This window comes from Tachyglossus aculeatus, chromosome 6 (assembly GCF_015852505.1).
Source record: "Tachyglossus aculeatus isolate mTacAcu1 chromosome 6, mTacAcu1.pri, whole genome shotgun sequence".
Lineage (NCBI taxonomy): Eukaryota > Metazoa > Chordata > Mammalia > Monotremata > Tachyglossidae > Tachyglossus > Tachyglossus aculeatus.
In genome coordinates, this window is record NC_052071.1 from 23,683,311 (window position 1) to 23,705,096 (window position 21,786).

Sequence of the window (21,786 nt, forward strand, 5' to 3'; positions counted from 1 at the left end):
GCCTGGAATGCCTTTCCTCTTCATATGTGACTTACGATCACTTTCCCCACCTTCAGTGCTTTATTAAAAGCAGATCTCCAAGAGGTCTTCACCAAGTCCTCATTTCCTCTTCTCCCACACTTTTCTACACCATGCTTTCACTTTATTCAACCATCCTTCAGCCTCATAGCATCCCCCTCTCGACTGTAAGCTCACAGTGGGCAGGGAATGGGTCTACCATTATAGCGTAGTCTCCAAGGAGCTTAGTACAGACAAGAAGCAGTGTGGTTTAGAGAAAAGATCATGAGCTTGGGAGTCAGAGGATGTGGGTTCTAATCCCTGCTCCACCACTTGTCTGATGTGGGACCTTGGGCAAGCCAATTAACTTCTCTGTGCCTCAGTTACCTCAGCTGTAAAATGGGGATTAAGACTGTGAGCCCCAGGTGGGACAACCTGATTACTTTGTATCTACCCTAGAGCTTCGAACAGTGATTGGCACATAATAAGCACTTAAATACCATAATTATTATTATTTCTACAGTGCTTTGCACACAGTAAGCACTAAATACAATCAATTGATTTAATGAGTGCATACCATGTACGGAGCACTGTTCTAAGCACTTGGGACAGTACAACAGATGTACAAATCCACTACCCGATGGCAAGAGGAGCTGATACCTAAGACTAATTTAAATTAATTACTTCAGTGGTATTCGTTGACTTACTGTGTGCAGTGTATTATATGTACAAATGACTGGGAAACTAATTGGTCAATAAATCATACTAATGATTTATGATTTATTTATGTAAAGCACTTGGGAGACTACAGTATAGCAGAGTTGATGGGCACACTCCCTGCCCACAACGAGCTAACTTTATTCCATATTTCCATATCCATATTTCCCTTTATTCTCCAATCTACCACAAAACCGCAGCCTTGGGCATAGTCATCCTAACTCTGTCCAGTTAAACATGGTTGAGGAAATTCAACAAGAAGCAGCTTAACAAATAGTGTTCCATGTTCCATAGTCTTGCTTCTCCCATTATGTGGATGATTTCTTGCAGCCTGCAAGAAGTTATTGCATAAAGCCTCTGATGAGGGAGAGAAAGCATCGAGGCATTGAGATGTAAATCTGTTCAAGTTTTCAGCTTTAAGCATTTATTTCTTCCTGAAGATGTTTTGTTTTTTCTAGCTCCATCATTCAGTCTATTTAAACTGTTAAACACTCTATTGTAGGAAAAAAAACCTATGCCATGGCTCTGAAAGATCTGATGGCATTTCCGTGCACCTATTATAATGCTCTATAATATGCTATTACAATATCCGTAAATTGTGGATGAAGCACCCATTATCACGTTCATGAGTGGACAGAATGGCTCTTTGAAAATGTTTTAGTCACATTTGCCAGGGCATATTCACCAAGACTTTAATCTGCACTTCACAATGGGGAGTCACTATGCATTCAGAATATTTTACACAATAATCTTGTCCTGATGATATGGTACCCAGGAATTGATTATATTTATTGAGCACTTTCTGTGTGCAGAGCACTGTACTAAACACTTGGGAAAGTATGATATACAGAGTTGGTACACACCAAACACTTTTGTGTTGAACATCCTTCCCTAACTAGTAAATCACAATATCGTACTGGAGCAACATAAATAACGATAGCATTTGTTAAGTGATTACTATGTGTAAAGCACTGTTCTAAGCACCAGGGAGGATACAAGGTGATCAGGTTGTCCCCCATGGGGCTCACAGTCTTAATTCCCATTTTACAGATGAGGGAACTGAGGCACAGAGAAGTTAAGTGACTTGCCTGAAGTCACACAGCTGACAATTGGTGGAGCAGGGATTTGAACTCATGACCTCTGAATGCTAAGCCCGTGCTCTTTCCACTGAGCCACGCTACATCTCTGCTTCATAATTAAAGGCTCTGGACATAAAGATGTGCTGGCAAGGTGGAGCGGGGGGATTTGTGAGTGAGTGAGAGTGTGTGTGTGTGTGTGTGTGTGTGTGTGAGAGAGAGAGAGAGAGAGAGAGAGAGAGATGATATTTGGTAAGCACTTACTATGTATACTAAGCGCTGAGATACATACAAGATAATCAGGTTGGATACAGTCCTGGTCCCATGCTCAATTCGATTAAATCATATTTACTGAGTACTTACTGTGTGCAGAGAACTGTACTAAGCACTTGGGATAGCATGAACACCATAATGAACAGACACATTCTCTGCCCACAACAAGCTTACAGTTGGGAGGGGAGGAGACATTAATAAAAATAAATAAATTACAGCTATGTACGTAAGTGCTATGGGGCTGGGAGGCAAGAAGAACAAAGGGTGCAAGTTAGGGTGATGCAGAGGGGAGTGGAAGAAGAGGAAAGGGGGTGCTTAGTCAGGGAAGGCTTCTTGGAGGAAATGTGCTCTCAGTAAGGCTTTGAAAAGGGGGAGTAATTGTCAGATTTGAGGAGAGAGGCAAGATGTGGGCAAAGGGTCAGCAGTGAGATAGGTGAGCTCAAGGTACCATAGGAAGATCAGCATTTGAGGAGAAAAGTGTGTGGGCTGGATTGTAGGATGACAATAGCAAGTTGAGCTAGGAGGAGGCAAGGTGACTGAATGCTTTAAAGCCAATGGTGAGGAGTTTTTGTTTAATGTGGAGGTGGATGGGCAACCACTAGAGTTTTTTGAGGAGTGGGAAGACATGTCCTGAACGTTTTTGAAGACAAATGATCCGGGCAGTAGAGTGAAGTATGAACTGGAGTGGGGAGAGACAGGAAGCTGGGAAGTCAGCGAGGAGGTTGAAGCAGTAATCCAGGTAGAATAGGATGGGTGATTCTATTAACATAGTAGCAGTTTGGATGGAGAGGAAAGGGCAGATTTTAGTGATGCTGTGAAGGTGAGGCTAACGGGATTTGGTGATGGACTGAATATCTGGGTGGAATGAGAGAGAGGGGTCAAGGATAACACCAAGATTACGGATTTGTGAGACAGGAAGGATGGTGATGCCGTCTACAGTAGTGGAGGAGGATGGGGTTTGGTTGGGAAGATATGGAGTTCTGTTTTGGACATGTTAAGTTTGAGGCGATGGGAGTACATCCGAGTAGAGAGGTCTTGAAGGAAAGAGGAAATGTGAGACTGCAGAGAGGGAGAGAGATCACACATGAGGTATAGATTTGGGTATCATCTGCATAGAGGTGATAGTTGAAGACACGGAAGTGAATTGTAGATGGAGTGGTTGTAGATGGAGAATAGAAGGGGACCCAGAACTGAACCTTGAGGGATCCCCACAGTAAGGGGGTGGGAGGCAAAGGGGTTCACAATCTTAATCCCCATTTTAAAGATGAGCTAACTGAGGCACAGAGAAGTTAAGTGACTTGCCCAAGGTCACACAATAGATACTTCTGAGTGGTGGAGCTGGGATTAGACCCCAAGTCCTCTGACTCCTGGACCAGTGTTCTTTCCATTAGGCCACGGTGCTTCTCCTTGAGATCTACATATTTCATTAAATGGAATTTCATTTCATTTGATGAGAAGCAGTGTGGCTTGGTGGAAAGAGCCTGGGCTTGGGAGTCAGAGGTCATGGGTTCTAATCCTGACTCCGCCACTTATCATCTGTGTGACTTTGGGAAAATCACTTAACTTCTCTGGGCCTCAGTTACCTCATCTGTAAAATGAGGATCAAGACTGTGAGCCCCAAGTGGGACAATCTGATAACCTTGTATCTATCCCAGTGCTTAGAACAGTGCTTGGTACATAATAAGCGCTTAGCAAATGCCATCATTATTATTATTTAAAAAAAAATTATGCCAAACTTTAACCATGAAAATAGTCAGGTTCAAAGGAAACTTTGGTAGCCCTTTAATTATACACAGCAGGAATAACATTGACATAATAAAATTAACTGATAATTGCTCATGTCATTTAATCTAGTGGGTGCTGAAATCCTTCCTTATTTTTACATGACCAATTCATTTGGTTTTCACTTTACCTTTATATTTAGCTGAAATCTCTTAAAGCTGCTTAAATCATTTGCAATAAAATAAGGACCTCTAATTCTGACTAGGTCAAACTGTATTCCTTCAGTACTGAGGAATATCTGATAAACACTTACTAAAAATGACTGCTGGTATATCTTCAGTCAATACATAGACATGTATTACCAGGGATGCAAGTAATGGAAATATATTAAAGTCAGAACGCTTTGACGATGTATTCCCAAGTTCTTAAATAATAGTAATATGAATCTGCATGTCGAGCTATCAGAAACCACTGACTTAATAATTAGTTTTACTTAAATTATAAAAATTGTTACCATTAATGAACCTACGTTTATTTCTTTACCTCATGCACCTAAGAAGCACAGTCAAAAATGAATCCTTAAAATTCTCAACATGAACGTAGGCATGGTACGAATTGTAGTTTAGTTACCTCTTTCCCCCTCTAAACATGCATCTGAGTGAACAAGTTGCCAAATGGATAGATAATGCACACACAATATTTCTACCAAATTTTAGAAAGAAAAGTATATCACTTGGCAAGTGGAAATTTTGTAATGGTTATAAACTAGTTTCCGTTAAATGAACTTCGAGTAGTTAAGTTCTGACTATTTAAAATCATTAAGTTTAGACTATTTAAAATACTTTTAGCTGATTTTCCTCCATTCCCTTGTCCAGGGTTTGTTTTAGCCAATTGGAATGTGGTAGCCAGCCAAGAGAAACCTCAAATTCATTCATTCATTCAATCATATTTATTGAGCGCTTACTGTGTGCCGAGCACTGTGCTAAGCACTTGGGAAGTACAAGTTGGCAACATATAGAGATGGTCCCTACCCAACAATGGGCTCACAGTCTAGAAGGGGGAGACAGACAACAAAACAAAAACAAAACATGTAGTCAGGTATCAAGTCATCAGAATAAATAGAAGTAAAGCTAGAAGCACATCATTGACAAAATAAATAGTAAATATGTACAAGTAAAATAGAGTAATATATCTGTACAAACATATATACAGGTGCTGTAGGGAGGGGAAGGAGGTAGGGTGGGGGGGATGGGAAGGGGGAGAGGAAAAAAGAGGCTTAGTCTGGCTCAAATGACTCACCACCATGAACTATTCATTTGTATTGATGTCTTTCTCCCTCTCTAGACTGTTTACTCATTTGGGGCAGAGAACATGTCTACCTACTCTTGTGACTCAGTGGAAAGAGCATGGGCTTGCGAGTCAGAGGTTCTAATCCTACCTCTGCCATTTGTCAGCTATGTGACTTTGGGCAAGTTACAACTTCTCTGTGCCTCAGTTCCCTTATCTGTAAAATAGGGATTAAGACTGTGAGCCCTATGTGGGACAACCTTATTACCTTGTATGCCTCCCCAGCACTTAGAACAATGCTTGACATATAGTAAGCGCTTAATAAAATACCATTATTATTATTACTCTCCCAAGTGCTTACTACAATGCTCTGCACACAGTAAAAGCTCAATTAATACCATTTATGATGACGATAATGATGAAGATAAGGACTGGAAATTTGAGCAGTGCACTGTCGAGTAACCTGTTCATCCTGAATCCTCAAAAAAGATCACATATCCATCAATGGTCCCTACTGAGATGCCACTGAAGGGAAGCACTCTATTACTGCTTAGACTGTGCGACAAAAGCAAGACACAAATTGCCTGCCCTCATAGAACTTATAAGCTAAAGAAGACAGTCAAAAATGATCTGTTGGAAAAGGAGTGAGAACAGGGAAGCTATTGGAAGTAGAACAAATATCACAATGACATAGTTATAAAAATAAGACAATATACAAATACAACTAAACAGATCCACCTAGGAGCACAGTATACAAACCCATTCTCAGCCAGCTTTGAATATCTGTCTTTTTGAAGTTTTCCTCCACATCTCTGGAGGATGACGCTACTTGTCCTTCCAGATGCTGATTCACGGGACATGCTGACCCTCTAGACTGTAAATTCACTTTGGACTGGGAATGTGTCTGTTTATTGTTATATTGTACTCTCCCAAGTGCTTAGTACAGTTCTCTGCACATGGAAAGCACTCAATAAATTCGATTTATTTATTTTATTTTGTTAGTATGTTAGGTTTTGTCTCCCCCTTTTAGACTGAGAGCCCACTGTTGGGTAGGGACTGTCTCTATATGTTGCCAATTTGTACTTCCCAAGCGCTTAGTATAGCGCTGTGCACACAGTAAGCGCTCAATAAATACGATTGATGATGATGATGATGATGATTGAATTCATTCATTCTTTCAGTCATATTTATTGAGCGCTTACTGTGTGCAGAGCACTTTACTAAGGGCTTGGAAAGTACAATTCGGCAACAGACACAGTCCGTCCCCAACAACGGGAATGAATTAATTACCCAGAATAAATGAATTCCAATCTTGCCTTTGAGTTTCCAGATTCTCAGGTCTCCCTAACTTTACTGCTTAAATGTTCGCTGATCAAATGGTCTCTCAGAACAGTGTTGACCCTCTACTTTATATGGCAGGAAACTAAGGTCACCAAGAGTTAAGGAATCTAGCTAAGAACATATACCTAGTTATTGACGACCTGGCTGGATCTCAATGACTGCTATTACACAGCTCTATCTACTAGAGCCAAGAGATGCCAAACAATGGATCGGAATTCTCAGTACAGTGCCTGGCACATAGAAAGAGCTTAAATGCCATTAAAAAAAGTATGCATTTGGAGCCCTCTTGTCCAAGAGTAATTTAAATATATTTGGGTTACTGTTTGATCTACAGAAAGAAATTATCATTTACTTTTTAAATTTATGTATGACTTCCATCTTCATGCAAAAGAGGACAATGACTTTTACCTCAAAACCTATAATCTGTGCCAATTATTTAGATTGATTATGTATGGAATTTCAGGGGCCACATTTATGACCATGGTAAAAGCTCTATCAAATTAAATTAGGAATTTTCCTTTAAAAATTCTGGAATGAAAGAGAATTGAGGCCATGGTAGTCTGGCAGATATAGCCTCTAAACCTGCAGGAGATATCCGCATTAATGTTAATAATATTGGACGGAATTCTGCATTAATTCTTCAGGTTCCCAGCATCTCATTTAGTACAGTGGGAGAGAAAATTTACTAATTGTTTGCCTGAAGTGTTTCTGAATTTAGTGAGATAACTTCAATTATTGTTAAATTGAGAAAGGTTCAGAATTGAGAACAGTCTTCCTATAGTCACTAGAATGAATATCCAGAAATTGATATCCAAGTTATTTATTGTCCTGATAGTTTGAGAGCTTCATTATTATTTTGAGTAGTGATGATGTCATTCAAGGTACTGACCAAAAGGGAAAAATATAATTCAGCAATGGAACCACTTGCAAATGAAAACCTGAGAAGAATTTTACAGATATAGTTCCTTACTGGTTCTCCATTCGAGATTGTATAAACTTGAAAAAAAGCTTTGAATATAAGAGATAAGAAACAAGGCAGCTCTTAGATCATATATTTTGGAACATACTTTCCACTTGGCCATGACCACAGCATGGCCTAGTGGATGGAGCACAGGACTGGGAGTCAGAAGACCTGGGTTCTAATCCCAGATCTGACACTTGTCTGCTGTGTGACCTTGGGCAAGTCGGTTAACTTCTCTCTGCCTCCGTTACCTCATCTATAAAATGGGGACTAGGACTGTGAGCTTTATGTGGGACAGGAATTGTATCGAAACTGATTATCTTGTGTTACCAGTGCCTGACACATGATAAGCCAGTAACAAATACTATAAAAAACAAAACAAAACATAACATTAGGTGGAATTAAAACAATATCACACAATTCCCCTGGGAAATGCTTTGTCTCTAAGGCTGCCGATCATGGTTCCGGAGTCGTTGGTCGAAGTATTTCGAGACTGAAATGGTTAAAGTCATTTCGGCAGTGGGGAGATGTAATTGGGACTCAAGGAATTTAGTGTAGCACCACAGCCACAAAAGAGCAAATGCAAGTTCCCTAAGCCTCTGAGTCATAAATGAGTTCACATCTGATCTGCTCTCCGTTCTCTACTCAAAAATTATGTGACCTTAGTCAAGTCACTTAACCTCTCTGTGCCTCATTTACCTCATCTATAAAATGGTGATTAAGATTGTGAGCCCTGTGGGGAACATGGACCATGTCTAAACAGATCATCTTGTATCTATCCCAGTGTTTAGTCCAGTCCCTGGTACATAGTAAGCACTTAACAAATGTCATAAATAAAAAGTGCTCTAATGGGTATTTCTTTAAGTATGAGTGGAGATGTGTGCATGTTTTGAATGGCAGAGGTCCTGGATAAAATGGGTGATCTCAAGAAACTGAGTGAATGGTAGAAAGAAAATGAATTTGAATGTGAGCAACTGCAAAGCAATACAACTAGAAGAAAAGAATCCAACTATAACATGGTGATGATGGGTTTGGACTCAGTTATGACTCAGGAGAGAGATTTTGGTGTCAGATTGAGAAGACCTAGATTCTAATCCCACCTCTGTCACTTTGCTTCTCTGTGCCTCAGTTTCCTCATTTTTAAAATGGGAATTCAGTACCTTCTCTCCATTCGACTTTGACCGTGAGCCCCACATTGGACAGGGACTGTATATGACCTGATTATCTGGTGTCTCACCCAGTGCTCAGTACACTAACACATATCAAGCACTTTATAAATACCATAATTATTATTGGTGACACTGCTGGTTATCCTCTCAAATCATTGGACTAAAATGTAGTGCAAATAAAATACTAATGCTAGGGAGGTGCCCTCCTCCAAATTATTTTTTTTTGTTGTATAGAGGTCTTGGGTATTGTAATGAACCAGGATGATCACACAAAATGTTGTAGACCAGATGGATAAATAAAGTGTATTCCAATCACCAGAAGTAGATGGCATGGACCCATGATGTCTGAAATAACTAGAAGATGTTGCATTGCTGACATGAGTAACCTGATATTTCAAATGGCCCCTATATCCAAAGACTGGCAGATGAGCAAAGGACCTCTCATTCTCAGGGTTCAAAAATTTGTCCTGGGAATTATGGCCTACAAATCGCTGCTTCCTGGAATATCTTATAAAAGTATGGTATCAATTTTTAACTTAAGACCTGCTAGGCAAGCATCTGCTTACATATGAACCTGTGAACATGACATATTTTGATTTTCACAAAAGCGCCTTAAAAACTTATGATTGATTGGAGTTGGAGAGAACATTCTGTCACAGACTTTTAAAACATAGCTAAGGAGAGAAAACAAACAAAAGGGACAAAACGGAATTGGTGAATGGGAAAATGTAAATGTTGGGATGTTCAGGGATCAGTACTAGAACTTGTCATAATTTATATTTTCATTAATGATTTGGCAGTGGGAGTTTTAATTCCTATTAAGGCCTGCAGATAATACTAGTCATTAGGGAGGTGAATAATTGCAGAAAGGTTTCCAAGATGTAAAGTGACGTGGAAGAAAAGTGGCAGATAACGGGTAATGCAAATTAGAAAAAAAATGAAGCTGGAGACATATAATCCAAACCCCGACTTCATGATCATGATGACTGAGCTCTATTAGGAAAGAGATCCTGTGTCGTTGTTTTCTGTGCTCTCACATCTTTGGCCTAATATGTTGTGCAACAAAAAGCCAATAAAATGTTTGATCCAGTTAGGAAGGGTGGAAAAGAATAATGTCAAAGGAGCACTTTCTTTTACCAAAAAGGCGTATCTGCATCTGGAGTTGTGATATCCATGCCTTATGAAGAACATGAGACTAAAAAAAGGTACACAAAATAACCAAAATCACTGGAGGGATGGAACAGTTCCCTTAGGAGGATACACTAAAAAGATCAGAACTTTTCAGCCTAAAGGCAATCAAGTCATTAAGTAATAAGGCCACTAGTTGAGTTTGAAAAGTTCACAAAGGGAGAGGATATGGCAAATGCTTTATCTTTATTCACCAGATTCTATATCAGGAGGTCTAGGGGCTGAAACTTGAAGATTTAAAATGAACAATATCAATCTATAAGTGGTATTCATATAATTTACTCTATGCAGAGCGGTGCACTAAGTGCTCCAGAAATTACTGTAGAATAGAGTTGGTAGACACATTCCCAGCCCTCAAGGAGTTAAAAACTTTAGCAGGTGGTAAGATTATGGAGTTTTTCACAAACATATAGATGCTAGAACATGAATAATGCAAAAATATTCATTTAAATTTATGAATCACAGAAGTGAAGATTTGTAAGATGGAGAGAAAAGTTTGGAATTTTAAAAGATAATGGATATGTTAGAAGACTAAAAAGATTTTGCATAGATTAATGGTCAATAGGTTAATGATAGGTTAATCATTCAAAAAATTAAGGACAGTACAAGAGATCTTTAATCATGAGGGGGCTTATGTTTCATATCTTCACAAGCATTTTCTACTGCAACCATCAGAAAAAAAATCTGAACTGGCTTCACTATTCATCTCAACCACCAAAATATTTCCTTCCCTCCCCAGCCTCCATTCCAGCATTATGTTTAGAACCCCAAATCACCAAATCCTTTACCTCGTAACTATCGAGGACAAGTAAGTCTGTTACAAACTAATCATTTTATACACATTTAAAGCAATCTGCCCGACCACTTACAAAGGCAAGCACTATCATGGCACTTGTATTTGAAATAGTATTATTTTCATATAAATGTAAATTGTTCCAATCATAATAGTCATCACAGTCATGGCAAGCGAAGGATTGCTCAATTAGAGTTTGAACGCTACATTCCACACTCCCACAGAGGCACAGCAGAAGAAACCACAACAACTAGCATAATTCAATAGTGAAGTCCATTTCATTTACGGATCTTAATGACATAAGGTAAATCTCAAAATTTACAGGGTAATAAACCAGAACAGATTTTTAAGAATTTAAAACTGAAATGTGACCTGAGATAAATATCCTTATCCTTCAACAGGAACCATTTTTCCCAGTCATGATCGACCCCATCAGAAGACTAGAACTCCATTACAATGAACATTTCACTTTCCAAAGCAACAGAAAGAATACCAGATATTTCTGCTAATTCTGTTGTATTGCAATCTCCAAACACTAAGTACAGTGTTCTGCACATAGTAAGTACTCAAATACCACTTATTGATTGTTATTGACTGAATTCTTCAAAGGCAGGATAACAATCCCACTCCGTCCATTCTAATTAATTTTGAAGTTTGAAATATGTATAGACGATAATGCTTAAGTTGTTTATTTATACCTCTTCAGCATCAAAACTATTTCCATTTATCTATTGCTACCGAGAACCATTACTGATATGCTTTTAAAACTGTAGTAAAACATTATTAATGACATAAAAACAAAGCAAAACTAATTTTTTTATGATTAACGTAGGGATGAATGAAATTTTTAATTGAACCTCAGAAATCTTGTTAAGCAAATTACAACCAATTTCTCCAATATATTTACAGCTTCACAGAAAAGAAAAGACTCTTGCACTTGAAAACTGTGGCAGAAGCAGAAGATTTATGCTGCACTGATGAGCTCAATTCAATCGTGATGTTCTTGAACAAAACAGTAAATGCCAAAAAAAGATAAAATAAAATTCTCAGAATAGACTGGAATTGTATTTAGAATCAATTGCACAGTTCATCTATCCTTCTTTGCTAAACAATTCCACTGCTGAATTAACAACATTTTAAGAGATCATATTTTGCATTGAGGCTTAGTGCTTGCATCTCTGTGGGCTCTGAGATTTGTCCATCAACTACAAAATGCAATGCAGCATGTTTTATTTTGTGGGTAAGAGCAAGGATAATTTTAAGAGTGAGCCCTCATATCTTTATCTTCGAAATATAGTGAAAGAAATGGCACCACCCAATCTGGAAAAAACACCGAACTGCAGTTAACAGTTACTTAGTTTTATCACCAGAGTGGAAATCGGGTATTTTAAAAACAGTAAGTTTTGGCAGAGTTGGCCAAAGGAGGTACAGAGTCAAAGGAGTGTATAAGACATATTTTAGAGAGTTCTGAGATTTAACAGGGCCTGAGGGTGACAGACACCTGACAAGGGGATTGAGCAAGAATTAAAGAAATGTATTGTGCTCTCCCAAGCACTTAGTACAGAGCTCTACACACAGTTAATGTGTTTGACAAATACCACTGATCGAGAAATCAAGCACCAGGAAATAAGGCTAAGCCTGGATGCTTTAATCCTAGCAATAATTACTTTTATTACTGCATTTATTAAATATTGCTATGAGGCAAGCAATGCACCTAAGCACCAGGGTTGATGCAAGATAAACAGATCAGTTATGGTCCCTACTCCTGTGATTCTCAACTTGACTTGGACTGTTTCTTTTCAACTATATAATAATATAATGTTGGTATTTGTTAAGTGCTTACTATGGGCCAAGCACTGTTCTAAGCACTGGGATAGTTACAAGGTAATCAGGTTGTCCCATGTGGGGCACACCGTCTTCATCCCATTTCACAGATGAGAGAACTGAGGCCCTGAGAAGTTAAGTGACTTGCTCAAAGTCACACAGCTGACAAGTGGCAGAGCTGGAATTAGAACCCACAACCTCTGACACCCAAGCCTGGGGTCTTACCAATGAGCCATGCTGCTTCTCTGAGGACTATGAGCCTTATGTGGGTCCGAGACTTTGTGTAACCTAATTATCTTGAATCTACTCCAGTGCTTAGAGCAGTGCCTGGTACATAGTAAGTGCTTAACAAATACCATTTAAAAACATCAACAACAAAAAAGGCGAGTAAACTAAGTAAACTAAGATGAGTAAACTAAACTAGTAAACTAAGGTGAGTAAACTAAACTATATTGCAATCTCTGTTCATAGAGGGTTTTTATTAAATCAACCCTCTATGAACAGAGATTGCAATATATTAGTGATTGCTTAAATTGACCCTAAATTAAGTTAGCACAATACCTGCGCTCAAGGAGTTTACAACCTAGTATTTACCAACCTACATGAATCCCACTGGAATGATACAAGCTGGGCAGTCCCCTATATTCCTTTTTGGTTTTCACCCTATTTTTCATGCACATTTCTCTTCTGAAGGCAAGAAAAATAACAAAAAAACAAAAAACCCTTCCACTTTAAGAATGGAGAGGACTGACTGGGAGACCAGCGGTCAAAGAGTAAAGCTAGATAGAGCAAAGACTGATAGAGAAACAGACGAAGAAATACAGATGAAGTTGCCCTTCCCCAAATCTACCATGGTCCCTGGTCCTTATCTCCAGGCTGGAGGGGCTCTAGTTGAGAAAAGCTTGGCCTAGCGGATACAGCATTGACCCAATAATCCAATCCAATTAGCTTGTATCTAATCCAATGCTAAATACAGTGCTTGGTGCAGAGTAAGCACTTAATGATGATGACAATGGTATTTGTTAAGTGCTTACTATGTGCTGTGCACTGTTCTCAGCACTGGGAAAGATACTAGGTTATCAGGTTGTCCCACCTGGGGCTCACAGTCTTAATTCCCACTTTGCAGATGAGGTAACTGAAGCACAGAGAAGTTAAGTGACTTGCCCAAAGCCACACAGCTGACAAGTGGCAGAGTTGGGATTAGAACCCACGATCTCTGACTCCCATTGCTGCTTCACTTAGCCAATACCACCACATTTATTTTCTGGGTGACACTCTCTTGTTTCTGGCATATAACAACTGTCTCTGGGGCTGCTCCAAGAAGCCCTAGAGAGCATCCTTGCTAATCCATGTGGAGCACCATGGCATAGTGGACCAAGCACAAGCAGGGAAGTCAGAAGATCATGGGTTCTAATCCTGACTTCATCCCTTGTCTGCTGTGTGGCCTTGGGCAAACCACTTGACTTCTCTGTCCCTCAGTCACCTCATCTGTAAAATGGGGATCGAGACTGTGAACCCCATTGTGACACAGGGACTGCATCTGACCTGATTTGCTTGTATCCACCCCAGTGCTTAGTACATTGACTGGAATATAGTAAGCACTTAACAAATACCACAATTTACCCTGGAACCAGGCTGCCAACAGAGTCCGGGGAGGATTGGCTTCAGTGGCATTTCCCTCTCCTCTTGCTACCATGCCAACTGTCATCCATGAATTACGGGCAGGTTAGCAGTGGGCTGGATGGAGTTTATGGGCCACGATTTTGATTTATCTCATTTACAACTGCATTATATTCAATGGACATTTTTTTTTAGCAATAAAATGGTTAAGATATATAGAGGAACTTGTCCTTGCATTCTTGCAAAACGTTTTCAGTTACACCAATCAAATCAGAAAGGTTGGACTGATCTAGATTATGTTACTGAAATATTTTGAATATAATATGTAACCCTCCCAAATCACTAAGTATTTTCAAGAACACTCATTTCAGCACAATACCTAAAAAGATTGCTTTATAATGATTCATAGGGTGTCAAAGGAGTGCAAGCCACTTTTCCATTTGAGAATGGGGTGTCATCATTATTAGGTTCTTTGTTTAAGAGTCTCCCCTCAAATAACACTGAGGTTTCTTTCCTTTTGTGTCTATTATCTGTCTGAATATTTCACTACACATGTCCTTTGTTTTCTGATAGCATCTCAGCTCCTCCAGATAGATATTTTCAATCACAAATTTGAGTTGCCCTTCTGGGCATTGGCAGCCATCCTGACATTTGAAAAGATACATCTCTTGGCCAAAGTACTTAATACAACTCTGCATTTTATCTAAGTGGCCATTCCAAGTTCTGAAACTGATATTTTGTCATAATTTACCTTCGAGGGCACTACACACTTGTTTCCCTGAGTGTTTTACGGCCTCCTTGAAGGAAACCTTGACTTTCTCTTTGAGAGAGGATGTGGTCTACATTGTATCAGCCCATTAAGAAGAGAGGTTATTGCAAACCAAAAAAAATTTTTCAAGGTACACTATGTGTAGCTTTCCCTCCTGGAATTCTTCTGCTACTGATTAGTCCATTCTAACAGTTCACAAAAAGGAAAACATTTTCAGAGACTTGTTTTGAGAACTTGTAATGAGAGAGGTGTGAAAGCTCATGTCAGAAGCTGCACAACTCTCCTAGCATTTAATGTGAAATCGGAAGCCCTGAGGTACTCAGGTTATGAACTACCAAGCCCAAAAGGGGCCTGTGAAAAGTGCCTGCAAGCCCCGGAACAATTTGGGCCCTGAAAACAGAGAAGCTTATTTTAATTTGTTTTCTATTTGACTTATTTTGAAAAGGCTCAGGATCAAAATCCTTCCCTTTAAGCTATGTAAATAGTTTTAGATGTCTTCTGGCCTTCAGTTGCCAGTTTACCACATTTATGGTTCCTCTTATTCATCCAACATAGCTACCTAATTTTATTTTCAATATCATGGAATTCAAGTCTCCCACTAATGCAAGGCTACCCCGAAAACCAACAAAAAAGGACTAGAAAGCAGAGTAGTTGAACACTCCTGTTGGTCCACTGCCTGGTTCCAATCAGACCTGCCACACTTTTTTGCTTTAGTCGCAATTATTAATAATAATTATGGTACTTGTTATGCACTTCCTATGTGCCAAGTATGTTCTAAGTCCTGGGGTAGATACCAGTTAATCAGGTGGGATACAGTCCCTGTCTCACATGGGACTCAAAGTCTTCATCCCCATTTTACATTTGAGGTAACTAAGGCACAGAGAAGTGACTTATCCAAGGTCACACTGCAGATGAATGGTGGAGCTGGGATTAGAACCCAGTCCTTCTGAGTCCCAGGCTCTGGCTCTGGCCCATGCTTCTTCCGTATTTCCTAAATGGATTTTTAAGATCAAATTTAAAAATACAGAAATGCTTATTTTTAAACAATTGAAATCATACATTCATTCACCCTTTCTTCCATTTGGGGGTAGAAATTCCCACATGAACGATGATGAATATCATTCAGCACCATTCAGAATATCATTCTCAATGTTCTGAATCCTTCTTAAAAGCAAAAAGGAATAAAGGGACTCTGTTATAGCAGTAGGGTACTACTGGTGTAATAGACTAGGCAGTTTACTAAAAGGTTATCTTGACTAAAAGATCAGAGTGTGAAGTGGTGAGCTGAAAAGCAAATAGCTGAGAAATTTAGGTTGGGTGGACAACTTCATTTTTCAGACAGCTTCTTGGCTGATAGAACAGTTTTTCAGATACTGCTAAAAGCTCACATCTCTTTCTCCCTTAACCTCTTCCAGTTCCCCAGTAATATGTCCTGAGCTTTTGGGGGCAGGTCTATGTGTGTCTTTTTGGGTAGTCTACTCTCATGGGCACCTTGGCAGCTGAACAGGATTGGGGGCACTGTCACTGAATTGTAAATTCCTTGTGGGCAGGGAACTCATCTATAAATTCTGCTGCATTGTACCCTCTCAAAGGCTTAGCACAGTTTACTGCACACAGTAGGCACTCAGTAAATACCAATGATTGATAGGATAGACTAATGATAGACATTTTTGAACAGATAAATGACTTTTCAGGAATTAGCCCTGGAATTAATTTTGGTGGTGGACAGGATTTGGTACAACAGGTACATAAGTGGGAGTCACTTGGAAATAGTGTTGACGTTCATTCCTTCATATTGATTTTCATTCAGGGAAGACCAAAGAAACCTCAATCAATCATATGCAGCGTGGCTCAGAGGAATGAGCCTGGGCTTGGGGCTCAGAGGTTATGGGTTCTAATCCCAGCTCGGCCACTAGTCAGCTGTGTGACTTTGGGCAAGTCACTTCACTTCTTGTGCCTCAGTTCCCTCATCTGTAAAATGGGTATTAAGACTGTGAACCCCACATGGGACAATCTGATTATCTTGTACCTATCCCAGCACTTAGAACAGTGCTTGGCACACAGTAAGTGCTTAGCAAATGCCATTATTATTATTATTATATGGAGCATTTTCTGTGTGCAGAACACTGCATTAAGTGCTTGGGAGAGTATAATAAAATAGTGTTGTAGACATAATCCTTGCCTTCAAAGAATTTATAGTCTATTGGGGAAACAGACATTAAAATAAATTGCAGAGAGAGGAAGCAGCAGAATGTAAGGATACGATATTAAATGATACTAAAGTTTAGAAAAAGGAATTTACAAAAAGGAGTAACTAAAAAACAACCTCTTAGAAGCCAGGAGGGTGATAAAAACACTAAATGTGAGGCCCAGATAAATGTATCCACAGAATAAAACAACTGCCAATGAAACAGAAATCCTGAATAGTTATTTAGTAGAATAAGAGTTTGTTAGCAAAAAAATGGTCATTCTTTACAGGCGAAAGTAATTCTAAGTAGCAAAAACAAAAAAGCCATTTAAAAGTAACAGAAAATCAGATGATCTTAAAAAATGAAACCAAAGGGAATTTGGCAAGGGACTGCAGCAAAAACAAGTATTTTTTATAAGAAGTGGTCAAAACTTGGTTATCCAGAAAGTTTGACCAAGCAGCACAAGATCTCTCAACCAATTAGTGCTTTGAAGAGAAGGATTTTATATGTCTAGTGTTTGAATTTTCCCCTGTGGCTTTGCATCCCTGCAAAATGTCCACAGAAACTCTTTGAAAATCTGATTAGTAAACACTTTCTGCACCTTCTGAGTAAAGACGTTTGCATTTGTGCTTCTCAAGGGCGATCTGGTTGAGCACTTCCCAGGACTCTCAGAATTGTTTGCTCTTCTGCTAATGTGATTATCAGGCAATCTCTCTCCAATAAAAACTCATTTGAATTTATCGTCAAATTTGATTAGCAAAGAGTCCTATTGATATAAGGATTACTAGTGTGCACTGTGCTGTCTGCTCCTTTACGACCTTCCAGGAGCATCCCAAAGGAATTGATTCAAACTTTAATAATTGTGGTATTTGTTAAGCACTTACAATGAGCCAAGAACTGTACTAAGTGCTGGGATAGATATATGTTCAGACGCCACAGTGTTGGTCCCACATGGAGCTCAGAGTCTAATGAGGAGGAAGAATAAGTTTTCAATCCCCCATTTTATCGATGAGGAAACTAAAGCACAGAGAAGTTACATAACTTGCCCAAGGTCACACAGCAGGCAAGTAAAGGAGCAGGCATCAGACTCTAGGTCCCCTGCCTCCAGATGGTGTCAACCTTGACTCCACTCTCTCGTTCACCCCACACATCAATCTGTCACCAAAATCTGCTGGTGTCACCTCCACAACATCGCCAAGAGCCACCTTTTCCTCTCCATCCAAACCGCTACCTTGCTGGTACAATCTCTCATCCTATCCTGACTAGATTACTGCATCAGCCTCCTCTATGCTCTCCCATCCTCCTGTCTCTCCCTGCTTCAGTCTATACTTCACTCTGCTGCCCGGATTATCTTTGTACAGAAATGCTCTGGGCATGTCACTCCACCTCTCAAAAATCTCCAGTGGTTGCCTATCAACCTACGAATCAAGCAAAAACTACTCACTCTCGGCTTCAAGGCTCTCCATAACCTCACCCCCTCCTAGCTCATCTCCCTTCTCTCTTGCTACTGCCCAGCCCGCACCCCCTGCTCCTCTGCCACTAACCTCCTCACTGTACCTCATTCTCGCCTCTCCCTCCATCGACCCCCAGCCCACATCCTTCCCCTGGCCTGGAATGTCCTCCCCCCTACACATAAGCCAAACTAGCTCTCTTCCCCTTTCAAAGCCCTACTGAGAGCTCACCTCCTCCAGGAGGCCTTCCCAGCCTGGGCCCCCTTTTCCTCTCCTCCTCCCCATCCTCCCCACCCTACCTCCTTCCCCTCCCCATAGCACTTGTATATATTTGTACAGATTTATTACTCTATTTTACTTGCACAAATTTATTACTCTTATTAGTGATGTGCATATAGCTATAATTCTATTTATTCTGATGGTTTCGACACCTGTCTACATGTTTTGTTTTGTTGTCTCTCTCCCCCTCCTAGACTGTGAGCCCGTTGTTGGCTAGGGACTATCTCTATTTGTTGCTGATTTGTAATTCCCAAGTGCTTAATACAGTGATCTGCACACAGTAATACATGCTCAACAAATATGATTGGATGAATGAATGAATTTGTGTTCTTTCCGCTGGGCCACAGTGCTTCTATAATTCTCAAAATAAATATGAAAAGCATTGCCATTGCTGTTTTGATTCTTTTCTCATTTTTTGCTCATCAATACTTTCCAGTCCTCAAATATGCACAGTTAAAAGCTCTTACAGTATATTAAAAGAAGGAAGGCACCTAAGGTCCCAGCTGATCAATCTATGATATTTATTGAACATTTGCTCTGTATTAGACTACATTCCTTTGAGAATTTTATAAACAGGAGAATTGCATAGACTAACATGGCAAGTAGTTTCCTAGCCATTGTCACAATTTCTTAGATTTCAGTGTTGAATACTATATTCCTGTTCCTCTCATGGCCTAGTGGCTAGAACATGTCCTGGGAGTCAGAGTGATCCGGGTTCTAATTTCTGCTCATTTGTTTGCTGTGTGACCTCAGGCAAGTCACAACTTCTCTTGGCCTCAGTTCCCTCATCTGTAAAATGGGATTTAAGATGGTGAGCCCCATGTGGGACAAGGACTGTATCCAACCTGATTACCCCCGCACTTAGAACAGTGTTTGACAATTTGTAAGCACTTTACCAATACCATCATTATTATTATCCTGGTTTCCTTTGCACACTCTTTCACTTTCCAAGTCAATGAAAAGCTTCCTTGGTAAGGATACAATGCCAAGTGATCAAAATTGCCCTGTCATTTTTTTTTTCAACCTGGAGCCAAGGAATTTTAGACCACATTGCTACTAAAAGATGGTCTAAAGACACTAGAGATTCACCACAGAAACAACTAGACAACGGAAAGAGGTTATTTATCCGCTTAGATTAGAGAAGTAGGAGCAAATGGATAGAAAAGTAAAAAACAGCATGGCCCAGTGGAAAGATCATGGGCCTGGAAGACAGAAGACCCAAGTTCTAATCCCAGCTCTGCCTCTTGTCTGCTGGGTAACATTAGGCAAGTCAATCAACTTCTCTGTGCCTCAGTTGCCTTATCTGTAATTTGGGACTAAAGCTGTGAGCCTCATGTGGGACATTGACTGTGCCCAATCTGATTATCTTGTATGTATCCCAGTGCTTAATACAGTGCTTGGCACATAGTATGCACTTAAATACTATTAACAGAATAAAAAACAGAAGCAGCAGTAAAACACTTGAGCTGTTGACTCTGACAATGGGATTCTTGGCTAACACTGTGAAGTTTGTTAAAGAAAAAGGATTAGAAGAGGATTTATATATATATGCATGTTTGTACATATTTATTACTCTACTGATTGGTTTTACTTGTACATATTTATTCTATTTATTTTATTCTGTTAATATGTTTTGTTTTGTTCTCTGTCTCCCTCTTCTAGACTGTAAGCCCACTGTTGGGTAGGACCGTCTCTATATGTTGCCAACTTGTACTTCCCAAGCGCTTAGTACAGTGCTCTGCACACAGTAAGTGCTCAACAAATGATTGAATGAATATGTATATGACATCTGTATCATTTTATTTATACATATTCTTTATTCACATATATTTTCTAACCAAGATATTCAATTTAAGTATCTGACCTTAATGGGGAAAAGAAAAATCATGTGCCCATAAAATATATTTTTGTTGGGATTTCTTAATTTAAGGATTAAACACTTCAGTCATATTTGCCTAAAAAAATGGGATATGTATAAATGAGGAAGAAATGAACTTCATAAATCAGAAAAATCAAGTTGACCCCTCTATTCCCGGTGGATTTTTGTACCGTGATTATTAACTGGTCCAGTAACTGAGATGTAATTTAATGGTAATTAGCCTTAACCTTATTTAAAATCAGCTATTCTAGTCTGTATAGATTGGGCTACAGTTGTTGAAGCGGACATATCCCCATGGAGAAATGTTCATTCTAGTGTACAGATGATGTCTTTCCTAAAGGCTTGTTAAAATAGTACCCCAAAAGAAAAAAACCAAAAAAACCCTTTCATTTAATGAAGGAAAATATTGACATAATGACTTGAATAAAAGAAAAAAGTCTATATTTACCACAAGTAAAAACAATTATAGGAGCTTTTATAAAAACAAAACACATTTCCAGTGGCCTCTTTTAATGGTAAATAGAATAATTTTTTTTAATTATCTGAGTAAAATTATCAATTAAGAAAACAATTATTTCATCTCATAAACACTATTAAGCAATAACTGTGAAATGACCCCAAAATACGAACTTAATATTTATTACTACAGGCACACCCTAAGGCTTACCCTATGTAAAATGAGGCTCTATTTTGTGGAATAGATTTTCCCAAAGGCTTAAAAGTTCCAGAGCTAAGCCCAACATAATGACTGAGCTGTTCAATTTCAAATTTTAATTTAAATTAAAAAGTGCATTGTAGAAAATGCTCCACTGCCTCTTTCCCCTTGCTCCTTTCTCTCCACTATTCCTAGTCTTTCTTGAAGGCTGGGTACCCCAAACTTGTCCCCCTTCTACTGACTCCTCAGCCCCCTTCCATGAGAAGCAGTGTAACAGTGGATAGAGCACAGGCCTGGGATCCAGAAGGTCATGAGTTCTAATCCTGACTCTGTCGCATGTCTGCTGTGTTACCTTGAGCAAGTCACTTCCACTTTGCCCAGTTACCTCATCTATAAAATGGAGATTAACAGCGTGAGCCCCATGTGGAGCAGGGACTGTGTCCAACCTGACTACCTTGTATCTAACCCAGCACTGCTTAGAACAGTGCTTGGCACATAGTAAGTGCTTAACAAGTACCATAATTATGATTATTATCCTCCCCACCTGCCCAGTACTTTAAAAACAAAAAGGAAGAAGGGGAATTTGCAGCTCCCAT